Raw genomic sequence first — 26,769 nt, 5'->3', positions numbered from 1 at the left:
ACTCGGTTCCTGTCCGAAAATACGCATCCGACCGAATCAACTAGAATAAGGGCCCATGTGCACTGCAGGAGGGAATGAAGTAACATGTGCAGAGACAGTTACATTTGGGTGAGTTATTTTCTTTTTGTGCAGAGTAAATACTGGCTGCTTTATTTTTACGCTGCAATTTTAGATTTCAGTTTGAACACACCCCACCCAAGTATATCTCTCTGCACATGTTACATCTGCCCCACCTGCAGTTCAGCATGGTTTTGTCCATTAAAGAAGAAGTTTGGTTTCGCAAACCAACCAGAATTAGGCCCTAAATGCTTTGCATAATCTGAGGGTGGCATTATCCCAACTTTATCTAATCTGTAATCTCTCTTTACTGCAGCATTTTCAACCACTGTGCCATGGAACATTATTGTGTCTTCAGCTGTTCAAACTGTGCCCTGTGAGCTAGAGATGTCTACACAAGTTTACAGCCTCCAACACCTGATCAATTGACTAGTCTCTTCCTGCTCCAGTCCTTTCTCTGTATTCTTGGCATATGAGATCACCAATCTCTGACGTCAGTGGGTACAGATCTGTCTGCTGGCACCTCCTCCTTATCTGCTAATCATCATTGGTTGGCAGCGGCTTCCTTTCACATGAAGACTGTGTCATGGATAATCCCGGTGTCCTGGTTTAATGGCTCGTTGCTTAAGAAGCTGTCCAGAGACTGCAGAGGACATACATCGGATTTATATATGATGAGTCACAAGGAGCTAGATGAGGAGCTGCATGGGTGTCCTGCTGTTATTCTCCTGACTGTCTCCCTGGGACAGTGGTTCTCAACCTCCCCCCAGCAGTTCACGTTTTCCAGGTCACCCTGCAGGTGCACAGGTGCACTCATTATTCACTGACACATTTTAAAAGATCCACAGGTGGGGCTAATTACTTCACTTGTGATTCTGTGTGGAGTCCTGGAAAACGTGAACTGTTGGGAAGTCCTGTGGACCGAGGTTGAGAACCACTGCCCTAGGAGAGCATAATGGCAGCTAGACAGTGACTTGTATGGTATTCACATAGTAAACTCTAACCCTGGGGCAACACAAACTGAAAACAACTGGCATAAGGTATCTCCTGTGTTTTGCAAGCAGATGAGTCTGGCACAGGCTGTACTGTGTTCATCTGGGGGTCAATATATTTTCCTTTTGTGTTCTATGGGGGACATTGCGATTTTTTTTTTTTTTTTTTTTTTATGTGGACACCAATGTGATATTTTTTTTCATGTGAGGACCAATGTATTTTATTTTTGGTACCTGTGGGGACCAGTGTGATTGCTTTTGGTATAGGCCCCAATGTTTTTTGTTTTTTTCCCTGTGGGGCCAATGTGTTTTCCCTGTGGGGGACTAATGGTGTGCATTGGCAATTTTAAAATCTTGATTGGTGAGGAATCTAATTTCAGAAATAAATAAACATTTAGGAAAAGAACGATCTAAAGTGACAATGTTTCCATTGCTAATCTCTGCTACCATCCCTACCCGATAAAAATAAATGAAACAGTTTACAAAGCTTCTTAGGCATATCCAGGTAGAGAAATTATAGCCATTTGTCAGTAATGAAGCAATAGGACTCATGATCCCAATTGGCTGTGGAGTCAGTTTAACAATCTGATTTCATTTCAAATTTACTTCCTCTCTGTAACTTAAGCATTAACATTATTCTACATGTGAGTATTTGTGAGGAGTCCAAAAACGTCACCAGATCGCACAGATACGACACTGGGGGACCAGGTGCCGGCTGCTGCCAGTAAAGTTAAAGCCTTGGTGATGCAGAGATGGATGGGCCATTTGTTTGTTTTTTAATTGAATCGAGACTTCGGGGAACAGTTTGTAGCTGAAACACCATTGAATAATGAATGTAAAATACTATTGAGAAAAGATAACTCTTACAAGGCTGTGATGTCTGTGGATTATGTACTTCTAAACAGAGTTTTTCTTTTCCATTCAGGGACTCAGTCGATTTTCAATTAAATTAAAATATTAGGTTTGCACAGATAACATTAATCCCTAAATGAACCAATTTGGTAACAAGCTTCACAGTTTTATACCCATTACACATAGTGCTCTTGAAAATTGAAAGGCTAAGACGATATTTTCTATCTTCATTAACCATGGTGAAATCAGTAGCGTTTTAATGAGGAATACTTACATTTATGCTTATGGTAATTACAATGTAAAAGCGAAGCTGGCAGGGTTTAATACGGCAGGGAATGTCCACAGATCCTCTTCCAGGAATGGCAAGACAGCACCGTGAGCTTCCAGAACGCATTTAATAGATCCTGCCTGCCAGTATTACTGATTATCTCAGGATGATCCTGGTTTGGTGTCTGAAAGAGCGTGTTCTTCCAGATAAGGGTTGCAGCTTGGCCTGACACAGTGTCGTATAGGTGGATCTGTGCGTAGTTGTGGAGGATCTTGGTGGAATAAATTGGGCATACTGTATTTTTAACTTTTGCTGAAAATAATAAGTTCCAATTAAAAACTTCAATCAGGTGCTGAATTGTTTATGAGACTAGAACTTTATTGCGCTCCAGCCTGTAGCAAATGTCATTATATAGGCTGTATTTAAATAAGTATATTAGGCAGTCAAAGGGCACAGGTTAGACATAGATCTAAGTTGCCTATGTGTGTGTGGGTGGGGGGGGGGATAGTTTACAAGTGGAATGCGGTGGCCAGTGGAAGCGTTATGGGATGAGTAATACGGTCAATGTTATTTGGTGCAGTTTTTTCATTATTGTAATAAAAGGTTAGTTATAAATGTTGAACATTGCATCTATATTTCTCATTGTTTAGGTTTTGGAGGCACCACCAAATGTAAGTATCCTATACACCTGTGATGGGCAACCTGACATATCACATGTGCTGTACCCATAGTACTCCAACCTTCAGAAGGGTCACATAGTGTATGTGGTCCTCGAATCCTATCACCTGATGAGAAACACAAATGTAATGTTCTGACAACATGAATACCAAGAAAATTGCATTCACTCATCGGACTTTAGAAGTAATATTATGTCCCACTAGTCAAAATTGAAAATTAAATTGTATTAACAATCAAGATACTTTCTCTAATATTAATACGTAGAGGACTGGCCAGTGCTCTCCTGACAGTGACAGCTGCTAGCTGGGAATCTGGGACCTTACCTTCAAGAGTGTCCAGATGAAACATGCAGATTGGGAGTCCTTTTATAATGTCATGTATTAAATGACTCTTTCTAATTGTAGCATCTGGAGCGCTCCTTCCCTGAACTTTCCCCTCACACCTAATATAGATCCTTTTGAAGCTTGTTACTGTTTGATGGGGAACACAAAATTATCTAGTAGAGTACTCTGTGACTTCCCAAACATTGATCTGACCCTTTCTCATATTCAATGCAGGTAAAGTAACGTCAGTTACATCTCACAGAATGAATAGCATCAGATAGCACAACTTTTTAGATATTAATATAATGGCTAACAGGGTCGAACAGAAATTATATACTGTAGCCATTATAAATCTGTTAATTCTAACACATATCCCTATTGACAATGGATATAATAAAAATAGCTTATGAGTGGTCCTAAAACACAATCTTAGTGCATGAAGAGAAATTGCATTTACACTGGAGTATAATACCTACACCCCTTTTCTAATACAAGCGAGAAGAGTTATAATCCTGATTTTCTACATTTTTTAAGCAATTTGTTAAATTACTGGTATATTGTTGCACAATATTACAGTTAAGAGTTACAGTATTTCAATAAGCAAATCATCTTTTTTTACAGAATGCAACAAGGTATATTCTATATAACAATTGTGGGGGGTATCTGTGTTATAATAAGAATTAATTAACATGTTGCTAATTTTTGAAAATGTTATTAATAGTTTTTTTTATTTCATGTATAATGATTACAAAGTCGACATTTGAACAATTGTGGAGGGACCTAGAAGCTCAGTTGTCATATCTGCATTTGAGCATATTCCCATGGTGCTGTAAAATTGCTTGCTTTTCACATTGGACAATGGGCCCTATATGGGAGACAATTACATACTAAACTAGGGATATATTCAGTGATATCTCCCCTTGCTCCCATTCTCCATAAACCTATTTCCCCCATGGAATTCCAGGATGATTTATTTCTGTTTGGTCAGCGGCTGGAATTACTATATTCCAGGAGGTCTCAAACTCGGTCCTCGGGACCCCATACAGTTCATGTTTTCCAGGTCACCTGACAGGTGTATTCATCACTCATTGAAACATTTTAAAAGATCCACAGGTGGAGCAAATTATTTCACTTGTGATTTTGTGAGGAGAGTGAGACCTACAAAACATGCACTGTGTGGGGTCCTGAGGATCGAGTTTGAGAACCTGTGCTATAATGGGTCACATAAAAGCTGATGGTTGAGTTACACCTTTTTCAGATTTGAAGTTTACTATCTCCCTTACAGACCAATGTTCTTGGGATCACATTCAGGTCAGATTTTTCACCTCATCCTTTGATCTTCCTGTAATTGCTAAGGCCATGATGCCCTTTTAATCTATGTCCTCCCATCACATTCCGACTACACATATTATCTTGTGAATATATAAGATTGTGTTACACAATTTGTTTCCTAACTTTTCAGAGACTTGGGAAAGACTTTACCCATAAACGCATACAGAATTACCTGGGACAACGATTTTCCGGTCATCCATGTATGTTCCACTAGTTTGGAGGTATTTGAAACCCAATACAAGGTATAGAAAATGGTACTGCTTCCGGTCATCCTCCATAAATACTTCCCCACATTACCCCCTTTCTGCTGGAGGTGCCTCAAGGCAATGGGTACGATAATGCATATTTGGTTCTCTGGTTACCCTATTTTTTGGTGCAAAATAATATCATTGGCGTTGGAAATTTTGGACTGCTCTGGCCCAGATTTCTGGTTACTCTCTTATATGTCCATTCTAGTTTCTAAATAAAGAAAATGTAATTCTTAAACATTAATAATGCTGCTAGGGCAGTGCTTCCAGTTCTTTGGCATTCTCAGGTTCCTCCTTCAGAGTGAGAGTGGCACCAATGCCTTGGCTTCTTCATGACTATGGATGATATCCTTTTTTTGGCCCCTGGAAATCATTCCAAGCTTGCGGCATTAAGGTTTAGATGTATGGAGTTGAAATCCTCTGCTTCATATGCAGCCTTCACTCCACAACCTCTTTCTTACACTCTAGATAGGAAATCTCTGGTGTCTTCACTTCCCAGATATTGCACTTTAAGTCCCTTCTTCTTATCTGGGCTTGATATCTGTCTGTCCTTTTCTTCTTTCCTGTTTTCTCTTTTTATATCTTTGGTTGTATTATTTATGTGCTATATGGTATAGAGTCCCGTCTTTTTCTTTTGTTGCACCAAATGTGTTTACTACCTGATATTTATGCAGTTTATGTCTGTATAACCCAACACTTGTTACAGGTTGAGTATCCCCTATCCTTGCATCCCGTATCCAATTTTTTCCAAAAAACGTGTTTTTTTTAGAAAATATCCCCCCCCCCAAACCATTTTTTTAGACTTACCAAGTCCCCCGGCGTCCATGGCAGGCCTTCAGCACCGTCTCCAGCAGTCCCAGGAATGCTTTGCGTGAATGCGCGCACCGGTGACATCACCGGCGCACCTGGGAACTTGCGCAAAGCACTCCTGGGACCGCTGGAGATGCCGGAGACGGTGCTGAAGGCCTGCTGTGGACTGTGGGGGACAACGTGGATGCCAAGGGACCACTGGGCACCAGCAGGGACAGGTAAGTAAGCCTTAAAAAATGTATTCCAAAAAACTGAAAATTCTCTTATCCGGAATGCTCGTGGTCCCAGGCATTTCGGATAAGGGATACTCGACCTGTACAACAATTTTATTTAAAAACAAAATCATTTATAATAATTTGTGTAATTGCAGGGAAGTGAAAAACACGTGGTTGTAAGATTTAGAAATTGAGGCTTTTTTATCATGATCTGAGTCCCCTTATCACTGCCTGGCTTCCCAACAGATCTCTGCTACATAATATGGTATTCCATGGCTGTGTCAGCTGAGATCCCTCTGAACTGCTGGTGTTCCAACATATGTGTGATGCTACTCTTATATCTATGTATGTTTTGTATCATTTGATACTTCCTATGTATGCTGCTGATTACTAGGAGTTCTTCACCTTTTTTCCTATGACTTACATTATGTACTGCTCCCTTTGTTACGCATTGTTCGGGATCATGGTTCATGCTGAGTTTTTGTCACCTGAAGAAGAGCTGGAGAAAGAGGGGGCAGAGACGGAGAGAGTTCCTCAATGAAAGGCTGGATCAATCCATGGAAATGTTATACCCATTCCTCTTTTTACTACCTGTGCATTAAACAATAATACAACTGCATAGCATCATGATGGTAAAAGACTTACTGTAGGTATTCTCATAGACAATAAGCTGAGTACCCAGAGCTAGGCAAAGTCTTGCTAGCCATAAAGTTGCCCATACTATAGTTGAATAAAAAAAACAAATACTTTTGCCATCATGTAAATCACATGTAAAATGAATCTTGCATATTAAGTATACACATGATATCTATACAGTTTTAGGCCACTGTACAAGTAAGAGAATTTAACAGGGTTAACAAATAAGCTACCTTGTTAATACAATGATAATAAGCTTTACCACACATAGTAATATTGCATAGATCTTGTTCCTCAATACATTCTGATCCAAATAATGCAGGGAATTGACTGATACTTAGAACGGTCTGTAATGTGGAAACATGCATGTTTTGTAATACAGGATGTAATAGAAGGAGCTGTACGCACGTAGCCACCAATGCTCTAAGTCAGCTATTCTAAAACTGTGGGTCCTGATGACCTGACCCCAAAGTGGGTCCTGACCATCTCAACATGGAGTCGCCAGTCTCGTGACTCAATGTTGCAGACCGTTAGGTGGATCTGCAGCGTCCATTTACCAAGTACATAAACGAATAAGCAAAACAGTGACTTACATTTTGGGGAAAAATAAAACAACCTGGAAGAATGCTCTGGTTGAAAAGTGCTTTGTGAGAGAAAATGCAGAAGTGCAGTGATACATTGTATTCATATAGTCATTTGATTCACTTTAAGTACAGTTACAAAGTTGCTATTATTTTTGGTCACGGATACATTTGTAGCAGTATTATTTTTTAATGTTTTCAGTAACCAGAGATATCATTATGGCCTAAAGAAGGGACAAACTGTACAACATTAGCAGCCAATAACATTACCCATACGAATAGGGGCCATATTACTTACTTAGTGAATCTTGGCTATCATATAGGCAGTAGCCATATATTTTTTACCACACTCATTTCTTTTCCTTACTCGCAATCTATATTTTAATATTTCACCAAAACAGCATCTAGGTTTTAACTTTAAAAATAAAGGTTTTTCTTTTATGATCTGATATTGATCTTCAGTGCACAATATTACTTTCTTTGTCTTCTTGGGTGTTTTAGATCTTTGGGCAGCACCTCCAATTGAAAATATCATAGGAGTACAGATTCTTCTTCAAATATATTGTTTCATGTGGAGAATAGAGGATCTCAAAAGAGATCATTCAAAGCTGGTGTGGGATCTTTCCGGTGTGTGCATCTATTGTAAACTCACACACAGTAACACACATGAGCCCTTACTAGGGAATAAATAAGCAAAACTTACAGTCATTCTGCTTCAGTCATCAAGGATCTGGGTTTGCATTAGTTTCTTAGAGAGTAGTGATAAACACAGATAACTTGCTTATTACATTTCACCTACTGATTCCATAACATCTGGTTTATCACCACTTCTCTGAGCTGCAGCAGCCACAATTTCAGTCATTGCCCTGTCAGCTACTTGAGCACTTCCTTCTCCTCTCACAATGGTAGCCCCACAGGCAGGTACTGCATTCTTACTGAGGACCAAGCGCATCATCTGTCTGATGCTAGGTTGAATAAATATGAAATGATATTTCATATAATTAATTTGTGTTGTTTATTAAAATTTGTATTTTATATACTTCAAAAGAAATCGCAGCAACATTTTCTTTTCTCTTTTCTAGATTATGTCAACCATTCTTTGGTGCCAACCTAGTCAATGTCAACCATTAGTGGTCGACACAGTGACTGTCGACCTAAACATGGTCGACCCAGGGGCTGCATGCCCACTGAAAGGAATGGATTCACTTCAATATATTCACTCCAGCCTGCTGAATTAATTACCCAATCTCATGTACACTGAGATTGTCTCTAGCGGTCCCAGGAATGCTTTGCGTGAATGCACGCACCTGTGACATCACCGGCGCACCAGGGAACTCGCGCAAAGCACTCCTGGGACCGCTGGAGATGCCGGAGACGGTGCTGAAGGCCTGCTGTGGACTGTGGGGGACAACGTGGATGCCAAGGGACCACTGGGCACCAGCAGGGACAGGTAAGTAAGCCTAAAAAAATGTATTCCAAAAAACTGAAAATTCCCTTATCCGGAATGCTCGTGGTCCCGGGCATTTCGGATAAGGGATACTCGACCTGTACAACAATTTTATTTAAAAACAAAATCATTTATAATAATTTGTGTAATTGCAGCTGTGGGAAGTGAAAAAACACGTGGTTGTAAGATTTAGAAATTGAGGCTTTTTTTTATCATGATCTGAGTCCCCTTATCACTGCCTGGCTTCCCCAACAGATCTCTGCTACATAATATGGTATTCCATGGCTGTGCCAGCTGAGATCCCTCTGAACTGCTGGTGTTCCAACATATGTGTGATGCTACTCTTAAATCTATGTATGTTTTGTATCATTTGATACTTCCTATGTATGCTGCTGATTACTACAAGGAGTTCTTCACCTTTTTTACTATGACTTACAGTATGTACTGCTCCCTTTGTTACGCATTGTTCGGGATCATGGTTCATGCTGAGTTTTTGTCACCTGAAGAAGAGCTGGAGAAAGAAGGGCAGAGACGGAGAGAGTTCCTCAATGAAAGGCTGGATCAATCCATGGAAATGTTATACCCATTCCTCTTTTTACTACCTGTGCATTAAACAATAATACAACTGCATAGCCCCATGATGGTAAAAGACTTACTGTAGGTATTCTCATAGACAATAAGCTGAGTACCCAGAGCTAGGCAAAGTCTTGCTAGCCATAAAGTTGCCCATACTATAGTTGAATAAAAAAAACAAATACTTTTGCCATCATGTAAATCACATGTAAAATGAATCTTGCATATTAAGTATACACATGATATCTATACAGTTTTAGGCCACTGTACAAGTAAGAGAATTTAACAGGGTTAACAAATAAGCTACCTTGTTAATACAATGATAATAAGCTTTACCACACATAGTAATATTGCATAGATCTTGTTCCTCAATACATTCTGATCCAAATAGTGCAGGGATTTGACTGATACTTAGAACGGTCTGTAATGTGGAAACATGCATGTTTGGTAATACAGGATGTAATAGAAGGAGCTGTACTCACGTAGCCACCAATGCTCTAAGTCAGCTATTCTAAAACTGTGGGTCCTGATGACCTGACCCCAAAGTGGGTCCTGACCATCTCAACATGGAGTCGCCAGTCTCGTGACTCAATGTTGCAGACCGTTAGGTGGATCTGCAGCGTCCATTTACCAAGTACATAAACGAATAAGCAAAACAGTGACTTACATTTTGGGGAAAAATAAAACAACCTGGAAGAATGCTCTGGTTGAAAAGTGCTTTGTGAGAGAAAATGCAGAAGTGCAGTGATACATTGTATTCATATAGTCATTTGATTCACTTTAAGTACAGTTACAAAGTTGCTATTATTTTTGGTCACGGATACATTTGTAGCAGTATTATTTTTTAATGTTTTCAGTAACCAGAGATATCATTATGGCCTAAAGAAGGGACAAACTGTACAACACTAGCAGCCAATAACATTACCCATACGAATAGGGGCCATATTACTTACTTAGTGAATCTTGGCTATCATATAGGCAGTAGCCATATATTTTTTACCACACTCATTTCTTTTCCTTACTCGCAATCTATATTTTAATATTTCACCAAAACAGCATCTAGGTTTTAACTTTAAAAATAAAGGTTTTTCTTTTATGATCTGATATTGATCTTCAGTGCACAATATTACTTTCTTTGTCTTCTTGGGTGTTTTAGATCTTTGGGCAGCACCTCCAATTGAAAATATCATAGGAGTACAGATTCTTCTTCAAATATATTGTTTCATGTGGAGAATAGAGGATCTCAAAAGAGATCATTCAAAGCTGGTGTGGGATCTTTCCGGTGTGTGCATCTATTGTAAACTCACACACAGTAACACACATGAGCCCTTACTAGGGAATAAATAAGCAAAACTTACAGTCATTCTGCTTCAGTCATCAAGGATCTGGGTTTGCATTAGTTTCTTAGAGAGTAGTGATAAACACAGATAACTTGCTTATTACATTTCACCTACTGATTCCATAACATCTGGTTTATCACCACTTCTCTGAGCTGCAGCAGCCACAATTTCAGTCATTGCCCTGTCAGCTACTTGAGCACTTCCTTCTCCTCTCACAATGGTAGCCCCACAGGCAGGTACTGCATTCTTACTGAGGACCAAGCGCATCATCTGTCTGATGCTAGGTTGAATAAATATGAAATGATTTTGTTACTGTCAGAGAATGCCATTATTACCAGATGTCTTGTCAGCAATCCTGATGAAGTCCATGACTGTCATCATGTCACTGCATAGCTTACTAATGTACTCCTCACACAATCCATATTTGGTGTTTGATGTTGGTGGGTCATACTGTACCTCAGAAACGAGAAAGAGAATGTTAGGCTCTGCAGTGTATGAGGACACTGAAAGGGTTACGGAATAGATGGTAGACGATGTCTAGGTCGACACTTAAGGATGGTTGACATACCCTAGGTCAACATTGACAGAACTTTGACACAAGCTTTAGGTCGACATGGGTATGGTCGACATGAATATTCACATTTTTGTTGTCGAAGTCGACCTTATTCATGTTGAGCATGTCCATGTTGATCTTAAGCTTGTGTTGACCTTCTGTGAAAGTTGATCTAGATTATGTCAAGAAAAAAGTGTAAAAGATAACTAATTATCTTTTAGGAGGCGCTTGAATGGGGTGCTTCACTCAAACTGCAGCAATTAAAGGAGAGTGTCAATCTCCCAAGAATAAAAAAGAGAAAAGAAAATGTTGCTGCGATTTCTTTTGAAGTAGATAAAATACAAATTTTAATAAACAACACAAATTAATACACAGAATAAAAATAGTAATGGATATCATTTACATAAAAATGGGTACTTTGAAATATGACATACTAAGGTGCAATATAGTTTAGCAGTATTGTCACCGTCACTCGTTTTGGGACCAAGTCCAATTCGTGTGGAACCAGACTGTCCAAGATTGTTTCCGGATTAGTGTCACTCTCTGTATACTTGTCTGTCTGGCCCTGGGACAGTTGACGTGGTTTGTAAACAATAACTGCTTGCACCCTTCCACCAACGCGTTTCACTGTGGTATACACAGCTTTTTCAAGGTGTGTATAAAAAGCTGTGTATACCACAGCGAAACGCATTGGTGGAAGGGTGCAAGCTGTCATTGTTTACAAGCCACGTCACCTGTCCCAGGACCAGACAGACAAGTATTGTATTTGCACTTTATTGCTGGAAAAAATCTGGAAATACACTCCTGGAGCATAACCTATGGGACATTGGCCTCAAGGAAACCAGACATATTCAGCCTGCTGACACCATACAGCCAACTGCTGTCTCACCAAAGGGAAGCCACCTTGCCATCCAAAACCTTCGTACAGCTTTTATTCAATACAGAGAGAGACATTAATCCGGATACAATCCTGGATAGTCTGGTTCCACATTAATTGGACTTGGTCCCAAAACGAGTGACGGTGACAATACTGCTAAACTATATTGCACCTTAGTATGTCATCAGTGGCGTGTGGTGGGGTGAGGCAGGTGAGGCACAGCCTTTCCTGTCATACTAGTGTATATGCCGGAGTTTTGAGTTTATAAAGTATATAAAAAATACAAAGAATCTACAAAATAAATCTTATTTTTATTATTCTAATAATTTTTATAGTCAAAACTCTGGAGTAAAAAGTCTATGGCAGGTTAGGCAGTGCCTCACCTGGCTACCTTTTCTGCACCTCTCTTATCAAAACTCAGTGAATCTCCAGCAGTGTATACTGCTGCACATGTGTATAATGCCAGCATGTACCCCATGGCTCATATATTGTGTGCATATCTGGCTCTGGTACTTGCCAGGGACACCTCATCCATTTACCTCACCGCATGTCCCTGTATGTCATATTTCAAAGTACCCATTTTTAATATGTAAATGATATCCATTACTATTTTTGTTCTGTGCATTAATTTGTGTTGTTTATTAAAATTTGTATTTTATATACTTCAAAAGAAATCGCAGCAACATTTTCTTTTCTCTTTTCTAGATTATGTCAACCATTCTTTGGTGCCAACCTAGTCAATGTCAACCATTAGTGGTCGACACAGTGACTGTCGACCTAAACATGGTCGACCCAGGGGCTGCATGCCCACTGAAAGGAATGGATTCACTTCAATATATTCACTCCAGCCTGCTGAATTAATTACCCAATCTCATGTACACTGACAGAAAAACCAAAATAAAAATAATTCTTGCTCTGTGTTTGGCACGGTGCAACATTATGGGAGATTGTGGAACAAAGAGTATTTGTCACCTATGGCACACAGGACAGAAATGGGCTACATGCTGCACATGTAGTCAATGCTTTAATAATAATATTTCTCTGTTATTAAGTGAATTATGCAATCATTGGTATTACAAGAGGAAATGCATTATTTGCAAGTTAGATAGCACCCATTTCTACATATCAAACTACGATGGTAGCATTCACTTGCAACTGATCAGCCAGCTACTGTATGGCTACTTTTCAAGGTATGGATATTTTACAGGAACATACCTCAGTGTTACATGGATACTGACATGGCCGTAATACATGGTGTGTTCCCTAATGTCACCTAGTTAGCACAGCAGTATTGTACGGTGATTATTCGCCCGGCCCATTTGCACGGAGCAGTGCAGGTGGTGTTTAGTTGTCTCACAAAGCAGTGAAATCTGCAGCTTTGCGAGTCAGCCAGAATAACCTCCAATATTGGAAAACATGAATAGAGTAAAACTAAACAACAACAACAATAGTGCAACTACTACCTGAGGGGCCTTTCCCATTATTTAGGATCATTTTATTCCATTGGAAAAAGTTGTAATTGTATATAAGTACCCAGAATGAGTTCAAGCAGGGACATAGCTACTATCCTGTTCCCACATAGCCAGGGCCGCCGACAGGGGGGTGCCCTGGGTACAGCTGTCCCGGGCCCTGGCCTCTGGAGGGGCCAGGGCAGCTGCCCACAGCCCCCGGCCCCCGCACACAGCCTCCCCCACCCGGCGCTGGCAGCCAGGCACGCACGATACACAGTGCAGCCTGCAGAGCGCAGAGCCTAGGACACAGAGGGCTCGGCAATCTGCAGGCAGCACTGTGCAATGTGCGCTCCAGACCTGACCGTGGACACTGAAGGAGCCGGAGGACGATGCGCGATGCGGGTGTTGGTAAGTAATGGGGATGGGGTAGGGAAAGGCGGGGTGCTGGCAGGCGGGGCGGGCATATGGGGGCGGAGGTATGGCACTGTGCCGCTGGGGGCCCGGACTGGGCCTCAACATTTCTGGTGGCAGTCCTGCACATGGCTGTTATGTTGAGAGTGGGGTTGGCCTCAGAACATGGGGGGGGCTTCCCAAATCTGGGAAGCATGGCCATGCTGCTAGGGTGGTTGCCACATGCTGCAAAGGGGGGTATATATGTCCCTCAGTGTTGTACAGCAAATGACCAAGGCCCATGGTGCCATGTGCTGCAAATGAGAACATTTGGGTCTTTGAGGGGTGCTGCAAAGGGGAATAATGACCCCTCAGCAACCGACCCGGTCTGCCACTGGGCCGTTCCAGTATCCCAGACAAAAGTAACCCTCTCCTTCCACTCTCTGCACCACTGATTATGGGTCAGGGCCGTGAGGGGAAAGTTAATCTATGCATATGCAAAGTAGTAAGAATGATATTCTGCTCTTGTTTATGTATTAGCGTATGTGCAGTGGGGCCATATTTGTTCTTACAATTCCACTTTGATCTCTTATCTTCCGATCTGATAAATAGTACTGTACTGTATATACTGTATATACTGTACTTAGGGTAAATGTATTCATCAGAAAATAACTGATACTTTTTTAGTTCTCTTTACTTACTGACTACTTACTGTCTAGACTTACTCAGCGCTGTGATGGCCGTGGGGAGAAGGAGGCCGCCGCTGATGTCAGCCGGGGAATGCCTGCATGTTCTGAGTCACTGCCAGAAAATGCTGGGTTATCGCCCCCAAATGGGTACATGGTGTCAATCGCCCTGCGTATGGATAGCAACGCCTTCGCTAGTTCTGTTGGTACAGACGGCTCATACATGTGCACATGCGTCCGATAATCAGCAGGTCTGAATCGGGCAGGTCTGAATCGGGCTCATGGACACATCTATAGTACTGAGATATTCCTATTTATAACAGAATCCCAAATGTGCAGTATTGAGTTTTCTAGGTCCACAAGTTATTTAAGGCCCTTGGGGTGATTCTAATTCATTCGGACATTCCCGATGTTTGGGGTTCTCCGTATGCGCTTGTTATGTTATGCGCATATGCAGCTCCACTTTGCGAATGGCTTTGGTGACATGCATGGTCCCCGAGCCGTTCACAAGGATCGTGGCGGCTGGGGGACGCCCATAGGAACATCCCCATGAAAACACTGGCCGTTCCCATGGCTACACGGGTGGTCCGATGCCTGCCGGGGGCGGGCGGCTGTTGTCACAGGACGTCAGCTGCTTGCACCGTCTTCGGGCAGGCACAGGCAAATAAAATAAAAGACTTTTATTTGTGAAGCCAGGAGAAATCATTCGATGATCGGCGACCATCAAATGATTAATCCTGCAGCTGAAGCTTGCATGGTACCAAGGGGAATCGCGGTGGGGGACGTGGCGGGTATTCAGCGGGGCGGCGTCTCTGGAGCTTACCGTACAAACTATAATCAGGCCCTATATGGTGATCAGAACAGAAATACTAGCCCTGCCCTGCACAGGTAAAAGCAATCCATAGACAGTTATATCAAATCATTGCAGCTGAGGATAAACAAACTGAGATGCCCATAACCTCCCATGTGTGACACCAGCTGCCGAAATTCTTATCTCTGCCATTTTCGATCAGGTACAGTACATTGGTGGTTATCAGACTACAGATGACATCTGATCTAGGAATTTAGCATTTTCCAGGCTGATTTTAATTTCCTGTAATTTAAAGTTGGTAGCGTTTGTGGAATATCACATGGCTTCACTTTTCCGTGAAATAATCTGCGGTTGTAGAAGCAGGGGAAAGAAAAGCACAGAGTTTGCATCACGGAGTGAAATTTATATTGCTAAACTTTGTTTCAAATATACAATCCACAGCCACAGGATGAATACCTGGCTTTCCTGTCTGTGCCGTATCTAAAACAAAGGCATTTGCAAGAGCAGCGGAAGAAAATATAGAATAAAGAATTCCAATTTGGAAAATGTCTGATTGGTTTGAGGAAATGATTGAATTTCAAATTGATGTAATGAATATACATGTGTGTGTGCTATATTCTTGAAATGATGTGTTTACCTCTACAACATGTTCATTTATGAGAGATAAACCAAAGTAACACATGATTTTTAAGTAGAACCACTGATTATTTGTGAGGTACCTCAAACCTCTGTACAGCTGCACAATTGGATTAACAAGAAATTTAAACCAAAAAAACGCCACAATTCTTACAGGAAGTGGCTGGTCCACCAGGATTCTGTGACACTTTTTTCATAAAATTAAAATAATATAACTGGCGTGATTGGAGATTCGCAACCTCTGTCGCACATTCTGATTTGCTGCCAGGCTATGGCACTGAAGAATGGCATGTTGCAGTGCAATTAACTGGACTACATCATCGAGAGGGGGCCGTCCCAACCATGGGTAGAAAAAGAGGGTGTTGTTGAGGTATGTGTAAGAGAATCAGTCTCTGTACAATCAATGGTTCAATGCATAAGAATTCTCTTGTTATAGTATTGTTCCCTAATATTGGTACAGTTATTACCCCAGGAAAGCTTATCAACTATATTCCATACTACATACAGTATAGTAGATACAAACACACTAGAGGAAACCTAGGAAGAACATACAAACTTCACACAGGAGCTTTTGTTTATCATTACTGCCTCAGGGTTACATACAATAACACTGTTCCCAGGCACTGCAGTGCCTGATGGATCCAGCACCAGACTAATGAATGGGGTGATAGAGGCGGACATCCCAGGGCCTCCACACATTAGGGGCCCCCGCATACTATAGTTTAAATGTCCTTCGCCAGCTCAACTGTGGATCCGCCCATGAGGCGCCAACTAGTGGTTGCGCTTACCGCACCCATGTGTCACCCTTCAGAGGGGTGACACAATGCCGGGACCCCCTGGTAGCTACTGTGCTTTAGCCACTACACCTACATCAGCCTTTCAAATGCAGCACCTGCTCGTAAGCCACAGGAGCAAAACAGCGTGGCTGTGGTGAGTCCACTGGGGGCAGCAATTTAACTTGTGGGGGGCCCCCACCAGCCTTGATCCAGCCCAGGGTGGAGTCAAGCATGTCCGCCAGAACTGCACCCCCTTAACAGAATGTTATAACAGGGACAGATAGAGAGGGAGGGAGAGAGAGAGAGGGGGAGGTAGGGTGATGAAGAGGAGATACTTTTAATAATATACTGTTTGTGAATTGAAGTTGAACTAGAACCTGACCCTAATGCCAAATCTACAGGAACATTTTTAATACAACCAACACCAGCAGTACAACTTACAGTTGACACAATCGCACCATTATGCTGGATGAGCCCTAGTGTGAGCATCCCATTTTATACATGCATAGTTGTTATGTTGTTGACTTGGACATGTAAACTAATAATAATTATAATGTATATGTACTGTTGGAGCGGGTGTTTTATTTCGGTGAGCAGGTAGTGTGGGATCATTCCCTTTTAGGCTGCACGTATTTTCATAAATGTTCCCCACAGTCTGCATTAAATAGGTAATTACTGCTTAATTAAAAGGGATTTTTATCACCAACAATAACATAGCAGGGGACACGTACAGTAGGTAGAGTGTTGATTTGTACCACAGTGAAAACCTCTGAAATATCACATGACCTTCATTATAGTCGCCAGGACTTTCAAAATCAGAAATGTATAGTGTGTGTGTGTGTGTGTATATACATACCAGGGCCGACACAACCCACTCACCAATTTCTGCAAAGCTTCCTGCTTTACTACCCTGCTGCTGTTCACTTAGGGTTACCACCTATCCAGGATTACTCCGAACAATCTGGTAATTAGGCAGGGTGCCCGGAGTCCGGATGGGTGGTGTTCCCGGACTATACAATGTCCGGGAACTGGAGATAGGAGGTGGAAGCCACACACCACTGCTGGCAAAGAGCCAGCTAGACCGTGACGAGCAGGTCTTTGCCGCGGCTATTTCAAACATCACACCTGTCCTGCTCACAGTCCGCCAGCCAATCTGGAGTAGTGGCTCTTGATTGGTTGCAGGACCACGAGCAGGGCAGCTGCGATATTTGAAATAGCGCCACAGATCTGATCTGGTGTCTGATACAGCAGCACCACCAGGCTGCACAGCAACGCGCCCCTGTTCCGGACGCCTGCCTGTCGCTGTCTGTCATTAAACTCCCCCTTGGCAACGATCATTTGCACTACCCCTTGGCAATGATGAGCATTTGCCCTTGGTAACAGGCATTTGCCCTCCCCCTTGGCAACGAGCATTTGCACTCCACCTTGGCAACAGGCATTTGCACTCCCCCTTGGCAACTAGCATGAAGGCCCTGGCATTGAGCAGGAAACCCCTAGCAATTAACATGTAAGGAAGCTGCACTTATATGGCATAATATGTAATAGCCATTACGTTGTGTGGTATATGTAATGGGCATTACATTGTGTTTGGGATAACTTGTAATGGGCATTATGGTGTTTGGTATAACGTGTAATGGGCATTAGAGTGTGTGGCATAACGTGTAATGGGCATTATGGCATTGAGGTGCCAATACTCCTGCTGACACTGGGCACCAAAATGTCTAATTACAGCTTTGTGGATGAGGATTGCGATGGGTGATGGGTGATGGGTATTGCTGGTTGCTGCTGTTGCTGTGATCTGTGCTGCTGGGTGATTGGTGCTGTGTTGGGAGAGAAGTGCTGGCTCAGTGGTGGGATTAGCACCAGTGTTAGGGGGCACCAGCCCAAATCTTGCTGAGGGCATTAAATTGGTTAGGGCCGGCTCTGACACTCACCATCGAATGATTTTTCCGCTCTGTGCAGGACGGCCTTGCGCATGCGCACTACGATCCGTAAGCATGCACAGTCTACGGATAATCTCCCGTTCTTCGAATTCCAGCTGTGTGATCATGTCTGAATAACTGCCATTGTCTGTGGCTATAGGAATGCTATGGGGGTAAGCTATTGAAAAGGGTGTGTGTCTAAGGGGGAAGGTTATTGAGACAGTATGTATCTATGGGGGTAGTCTATGGAAGCAGTGTGTATGGGTATGGAATACCTTCCAACCATTTAGATTTTAGGAGTCCTGCAATTCGAGCAGTGTCCCGCTGTTCCACTCATAGGCCGCAGTGTCCCGCAGGCAGTTTGTGGAACTGAGCAGCAGTGCTGGCAAATGTGGCGAGTTGATACAGCATGCAGCATTCATTCAGTGCAGAATGGAGGCTGGGGGCAGTCCAGCAGCTGCCGGAGTACTGGGCTCACCCCCAGTATGATGTATAATGGAGGTGTATGATGTGGCACACCTCCAAAACAGCATAATTCAGGAGTCGTTACCAACAGAACTGATGCCCCCTTTTTGGCTGTGCATGACACACAGAGGGTGTCCTGGCCTCCAATTCTGAAGAGCTGGGAGTTATGCTATCGGGAAGTGTGTTTGTGTGTGAGGCTTTGGAATAAGCATGGGGCAAACGGGCAAGTAAGGGGATGGGGGGGGGGCAAGGAAGATTCTTACCCGGGTGCCCACATTATCTACAACAAGTCCTGACAGTACAGTTCTTCTGTCTCCAGTCCAGATGTTGACCCCTGTGTCAGGTCTGCTCCGATGTCATAGTGCAGAGCGCAAGGAAGTGCCAGATGGCAGCGGGTGTATACAGACTCACAGTAGCAATTTCAGACACACACACATGTCTACATTATAAATATAGTCTGCTGCATGTGGAGCCAAGCCACATGACACAGTCCAATGCTGAGGCACTGGGGGCAGGACATAGGTACAAGTCTTTAATCATCTTTGCCCACAGGTTGCCATCATCTCTACATAGATTTACTGATTTATCTTAATCTCTATTGGATGCCTGTAATCTGATTTAGGTGGAGAAATAAATTCTTGGTTTGATTTATGATACTGCAATTGTCCTAATAAAGATACACACGCAGTAAGTACTCCATTTAATGCACTTTTTTCCAGCGTAGGTTCATAGTGCATACCTATACGTCGACATGTAACTGAGCCACAGTATGTTAATTAATAATGCTGTTGGGCACGCAGAACGGTAATTTGGGTAATATAATAAAAATATGCAATGCAGAGACAAAAACATCAGTTTCCATTAAACAAATAAAAAGGTAATTTTGCCCCAAAGAGCTTACCCTTACAATGTTTTCATACAGATGATGAAGGTTGGCATGCAATGAGAAGTGATATTCTGGAAAGTAATGGCCAAGATATAATGCTGTGTGGGATGCTGGCAGGACTCAGACTTTTTTTTTAAAGGGGCAATCACTTCCTAGGCAACACCATGCCTTGTACAGTTGACTGCCCCTGTCCGTGTTCGGTCGCATCCCACACTGACGTCAAACTCAGCCCGCATTACATCCCACCACATATGTCTGTAGAAAGAGAATGAACAACATGTTCCTTTATCTGGATAGTTTATGTGACAGGCATAAAACAAGTCTATACTAGTGTATATATTATAGTTTAATATAAATGTACAGTATATTAAACTGTTGGAACTTTTTGTCTTCAATTTCCAGCTTATACCTTGCTATAGTTCCATTTGCGGATCCAAGCACCTGTTCATTTAACAATGTTTTGTCAAACAGTAATTGATATCGCTTTAGGCTTATCTTAATCCCCTAAAACATTCCTTTTTCAGGACATTCCGATAACTTGGCATGGTGGAGACCCGTTTTAAGCCTGCCAATTGCTGTTAAGAATATGGAAATTTTTTGGGATATGAACATCCAAAAAAAAAAATGATATAAAGTTGTTAATAAGTGAATATGAAAATGAATAATATAGAAGGTCTTAGTTAGTGCATTACATACTTGGTGTTCTCACTAAATGATTTGGACCAGAGGCAGAGCACCGAGGTGGGGCTCCAATATACTGGGATTTTATATTCCCAAGAACAACAGTTTAATCCTTTTAAAATGGATCTGTTACCATGGAGTTTTTATGATTCAAAAGTGTATAAAAAGCTGAGAATATCATATGTTAGCCATTGAGCAAAATATCATAAGGTTAATTATAAACCATACAGTCCCAGCAGCAAAATAGCCAGTATGGACTGCCAATATTTGACATAAAGTCAGGATGTCTTTAGGGGCCTACACACAGGGAGATGTGCTGAGTGCTCTGAGCGATACTAGATCGCTCACCACACAGATATGTGTCACTGATGTGTGCTGAGCAAACCTGTCAGGGCCGGTGTTCTTCGGTGAGAACACTGGCCCTGACCAATTGAAAATACTAGGCAGCAAATGATGGTGTTTATGTTCTACTGTATATATATATATATATATTTTATTTGAGTATGATAAAGGGTGCAGGGGGGGACCTTAGAGGTGCAGGAGGAACAGGGGGGGAGCGAGAGATGCAGAAGGAACAGGGGGAGCGAGAGATGCAGGAGGGACGGGGGACGGAGAGGTGCAGGGGGGAAATAAAATTGCAGGATGGACAGGGGGATGGGGAAGGAGAGGTGCAGGGGGGATAGGTGGATAGAGAGTTGCAAAGGGAATGGATAGGTGAAGGGGTGACAGGGGGATGGAGAGGTGCAGGGAAGGAGAAAGTGGGAGATGCAGGGGTGATGGAGAGATGCAGAGAAGTGAAATGAAACAGGGTGACGGGGACAGAAAGGTGGAGATAAGGAGGGAGTGAGAGGTGACATGGATGGAGAAGTGCAGCAGGGACTGATGGACAGGGGGGTGCAGGGGTGACAGGGACTGAGAGGTGCCGGGAAGGAGGGAGTGAGAGGTGACGGGGATGGAGAGACGCAGGGAGGGAAGTGAGAGGTGCAAGTGGAATGGAGGGCATTCTTTCTTCTCCTGGGACCTTTTTCCCTGGCACTCTCTGTTCCCAAAGAGCAAAGAGTTACTTGTTTGATTGTAAGAAAAAATAGGTTTTACACTTTTTAAGATAAATGTATTAGTTTAACACAGAAAAACAAAGGGGTTTTTGTACATCAAATTCACAAACATAAACACCTAAAACTCAATAATAAATGACTTGCTGCTATCTTTCCCACCAGTAATGTAAGGGTCGGCTTTCAGTTTCATGTATATTTCAAAGACTAACCAAAAATAAAATGCCAGTATAATATCACACATTGGTGTTTTCCAGAATACAGTAAGTATTATCTGCAATTCAAAACAATAGTGCACGAGTGTATAACCTTTTCCATGAATGACAAATTTACAAACTTAAACCTATTGTCCAAAAGATCAATTTCCATTAGAACACTTTATTGTTGTGCAGAAAAATGCAGATGCCACAGATCTAATGGGTAATATAAACAACTCTGGACAGCTTACTGTAGTTAAGTACATATTGATTCATAGCAGCTTCTGCACATATCACTTAGACATTTCAGTCTATGAATAAAGACAAATTAATAAGCCTATAAAACAAAACAGTTATCTTGTTACCCACAGAGTGCTACAGATACTTTTTTATGGTTTTAAATAAAAGGTCATGTAAACACAATAAAGGATTATTTCTAATACCGTGCAAAGGAGCAATCATACAATGCAATCATAACAACCAATTAAAATATAGATTTGATTATACTTTCCAACTCTTTGAACATGTCCAGGACACTCCTGAAATTTGTGGAGTTCTCCACAAAATCCAAAGAGAGCAGGAAACCTTCTGAGATCCCATTTGTATGTGGATAACATGAGGCCTTCATGATGCAATTCACAGACATTCACATCATTTTGATCCTGCTGGGATTCTTGGCATTACACGATGTGGGCATTGCCAACAATTTTTGCTGCTGGGCTGCTTCAGAGCACCCCTATTGTTTGTCATCTCTATATATATATGTATATGTCTAGTGTCTGTTTGTGTGTCTCCGAAACACTGCCATCTGTTGGCAGTGAGTGAAACTACATCTCTTTCTTTCTCACACATGCAGAAACACAGAGGCAATTACAAGGTAGTAGACTAGCTTTCGAAGAATTTGCTTCAAGCGGACTTACTAGTTTTTAAATATTCAATATTTCACCTTTATTGTTGATTTAACACTAATTTAACAGAAATTACTTGATACATCTTATACACTATATTGAGTAAGTGCTACTTGTGCACGGGTTCTCCACCCCAGTCCCCTTTCCCCAATCTAGTTTTTAAATATGTTACATTTGTTCACACAATTATTTCATCTCTGTAATGCCCGGCACACACCAGAACGATGCATATCATGAGCTCACAATCTGGGGGAGCTTACGACCAGCTCACAATCTGCATCCGATCCGTTCATGACCCGTACCCAATTGAATGGTTGTTTTCAGATCCTACCTGCTGCAGGTAGGATCTGAAAAACGACCAAACGAACTGCTGGGCCGCGCAACAGATCGGATCTGAAATCATCTGAAATGGCCCAAAACATGCCCAATTTACATACAATAATCACAATTGTATCCAAGTGCGGTCATTTTGGGCCAAATTGTTCTCTTTAGCACTTCACTTGCTCTACTTGCCTTGGGGTAGTTTGGCTGGGCTGGCTTTGAGGGTGTTACATGCACTACCCTTAGAATGCTAGGGACTTATTCGATGAGGTTACCTGTTTATGGCGAGTGATCTTATAACCATGGCCAAGATTATGCAAATAACCTCTATTTATTGCAAAATTCTAATAAGTAATGTTTGAATTAGTGCGCCTGCAATTTTTTCCCTTTTCGTGTACAATAAATGACTGAAAGCTTACAACTAAGATTATGCAATAAAAGTTAATATTCCTCAATGAATATTTTGCATTGAAATCTAGGCAGATAGAAGTTGCAGAAATGATGGGAAATGATTCCAAATGTAAATTCTACTACTCAGAGACAATCAAAGACTCCGACTTCTTTACAAGGGCAATATCTCCAATGTCTGGACACACAAGAGACTTTATCAACATTAAAAAGAGACCAAATCATTTCCAGACATCAACATGACTTCTAGTTTGGGTTTGATACCATGTGATTTATCAGGCTTCCAGTTCAAAGGGATTATTCAGCTGTGTCAAACTTCACAGCTACAATAGCAATTTTTATGATAGTTTTGCTGCAGGTAAATGTCATGGTTCTTATTTGATCCTGTTTGGTAAATTAATTGCAGATGTGCTCATCATTCTCAGAGAGCTGGGAGTGTAGGGAGAGGAATTTAGCTTTACAAGTACCTCATTATATGAGGAGAGGCACAAGAAAGTACAAAAGGTTACGTACACCCATAAGGTGAGTATAATTACATAGAAATAGAATTGCCAGGTTGAACTTTTATGTGTACAGTTTCACTCTATGAGTTCATGTAGAAATAATGGTTATGAATAAAGATTGGCGCTATAGCTTTACTGAAAACAGTTGTCATATTGTGAGTGATGTTCTTACTCCGCAAACCCAAACTGCATTACCATACATGATCAAAAAAGGAGGCAGAGGACCCGCACCATATATACTATCGTCAATATGTATGGAGTACGTGGATGGAAAGTATTTTCCACCAGTGGGGAATATTATATATAATTTCTCTCCCTGGTTTAGGGTGCTCTCTACTGATATATACTGAGATATACAATGTCAAACAAACAAAAGAAAAGAAAATCAGTTTTATCTAGGATGCCCTCCTCATCCACTCAGTCTAATCAGACTTAAAATGACACTTTGTAGAAGCTTTATTATTAGTAGTGGTAGTTAAAGGTTATGAGATCGTCCTTCAGTTTTGGTAACTTTAAATTTTATTAATTCTCTGATACCCCTTTCAGACATACGGCAAAATCCCAGGATTTTTCACATGCACGCGCACAATCCCCGGACTAGGGTATGTCTGAAAGGCTCTACCCGGGATTTTAGTCCTCTAAAATCCCGGGTCCTGCGCACCTGCAATGGACCCGGAATTTTTACATACCCGGGTTTGAACCGGGTCTAAAATCCCGGGTAGTAAAAAGTCTGAAAGGGGTATTAATTTGTGATCAGGGTCCCTGTATTAGGGATAAGTGAAGCAAAATACTTAAAAACAAAGTGATGAGCTATAGAAAAGAAAGAAAAGATTTCAAGATTAAAAAGAAGACTTAATCGCTGTGTAATGACTGTATTTCTACGCCTTTATAATAGGTATGTAAAGTCTTATACCAATGTGTATTGGTAAGTCAGTGTCCAATAAATAGCTTATAGCTTATGTACCACTGAGTCCTTCGAATCAGACCTAATGGAAGCTGTTATGTTATCAGTGCAGTTTCCTGTATTTGTACAGATTGTTACCCATACACATGTAACTGTTTTGTTATTAAATTGTATCAAGCTCACAGTGTGGTTTATTATAGTTACCCAGTACCTTCAGGACTACCACTACTACTAATAAAGCTACTACAAACTGTAATTTTAAGTCTGATTAGACTGAGTGGATGAGGAGGGCATCCTAGATAAAACTGATTTTCTTTTCTTTTGTTTGTTTGACATTGCATTACCATACATGCCAGATATGGTCACTGTGGCACTGTTTCAGTGGAATCTATACAGAGCTTTGTTAAAAGTTTTACTAAATGTTTATTCTAAAGCCCCATATACACTTTCTGAGTGATACTGTGGACAATACCGCCTAGTGTGTACGCTTCCTGACGTTAACTCTTGCGCTTCGTTAATGAACCCCTCACTCGTACAACCATGTCTGGATAAGGGAGGTCATTGTAAATGATGGCCATGCTGCAGCACGGAAATCAATGCCCCCCTAACTAACTATTTATTGTTTTTAATTTAATTCTATTTTATTTAGAATAATAATTACTACTGCCATACTGCCATGTGTGTGAAGGGATATGGCCTCAGCATGTATACAAGGTGCACAGTTTCTTTGCGCTACTGGGTGGGGGCACTGTATATGGCCTCTGCATGACCTGCGCACTAGCAGCTAATTCCTTGGCACTGCAGTGTGGCAACAACAGGAAAGGGACAAGCTCAGACTCAAGGGTCGGTCCTGATTCCCAAAATACGGGGGACAAAACAACTAGGGGTCCCCTGTATTTTGAGAACCAGCACCAGGCCTAACCAGCCAGCAGGTTAATGCAACAGCCGGGGGGAGACTTTTTATACAAGTCCCCCCGGCCAAAGCATTTATGGCTGCTAGGCGCAATGGAACACTGCAGCTAAATGTAAATAGTAGCAATTTATGTATTTACGCACACACGTCCCAGTATCACGGCGGCTGGGCCGAGTCTCCCTGCCCATCTCCGCTTCGGGGAGATGGGCAGGGTTAGGGGGAGGTCGGGAAGGCAATGGAGACCGGCGGGGGAGGACGGCAGCGGGCAGCTCCGTTGTCACGGGGCGCGAGAGCGGCTCCATCTGTAGGTGCAAGGGGTGCAGCTGCTAGGGGGCCCATCTTTACTGTCTAAGTAATATGTTTCACATACATTTATCACCATCAGTTGCTAAATAGGGGGCCCTTACAAAAATTTGCTATGGGGCCTACGAATATCTAGTTATGCCCCTGATTTGAACATTCACTTCAGTTCCTTCCCCAGTGGAGCTTACAATCTGTATGTAAACTTTTGACCAGGGTCATTTGGGTAGTTTCTGTTGTCATTAAGATTTAAAAAGAGTTTGACAATAAATGGCTTCACCCAACCACTAACCATGAGTGAAAGAAAATTGTATATTCCCTACACGCACACACATTCTAGGGTTAATTTTTTGGGAGCCAATTAGCCTACCAGTATATTTTGTGGGAGGAAACCGGAGTACCCGGAGGAAACCTACGCAAGCATGTGAAGAATATTCAAACTCTGCACAGAAGGGGCCATGGTGGGACTCAAACCCATAACCTCAGTGTTGTGAGGCAGCAATGCTAACCATTACACCGTCCGTGCTGCCCACGATGAAGTAATGTGAAAAATGAAGTAATTAAAAAATATATAGCATCCACACTAATGAATAAAGTACTTTAAACTACAGAGATCAGTTGCCAATTAGTCTTCAGGTCCCGTCAAGTGAATACACACAAACTGTACATGCAGTTTGCTGATTTGCTGCCCATGTGCACCTCTAAATAGAATAATTTACATAAAACAGACATACATCCCATACATCCCACTCCATAAGCTCCGTGGTGTGTGGATAC

This window comes from Crinia signifera, chromosome 5 (genome assembly GCF_055691185.1).
Source record: "Crinia signifera chromosome 5, ASM5569118v1, whole genome shotgun sequence".
Taxonomy (NCBI): domain Eukaryota; kingdom Metazoa; phylum Chordata; class Amphibia; order Anura; family Myobatrachidae; genus Crinia; species Crinia signifera.
The sequence above is the reverse complement of the archived record's forward strand: the minus strand, read 5'-3'. Positions refer to the sequence as shown.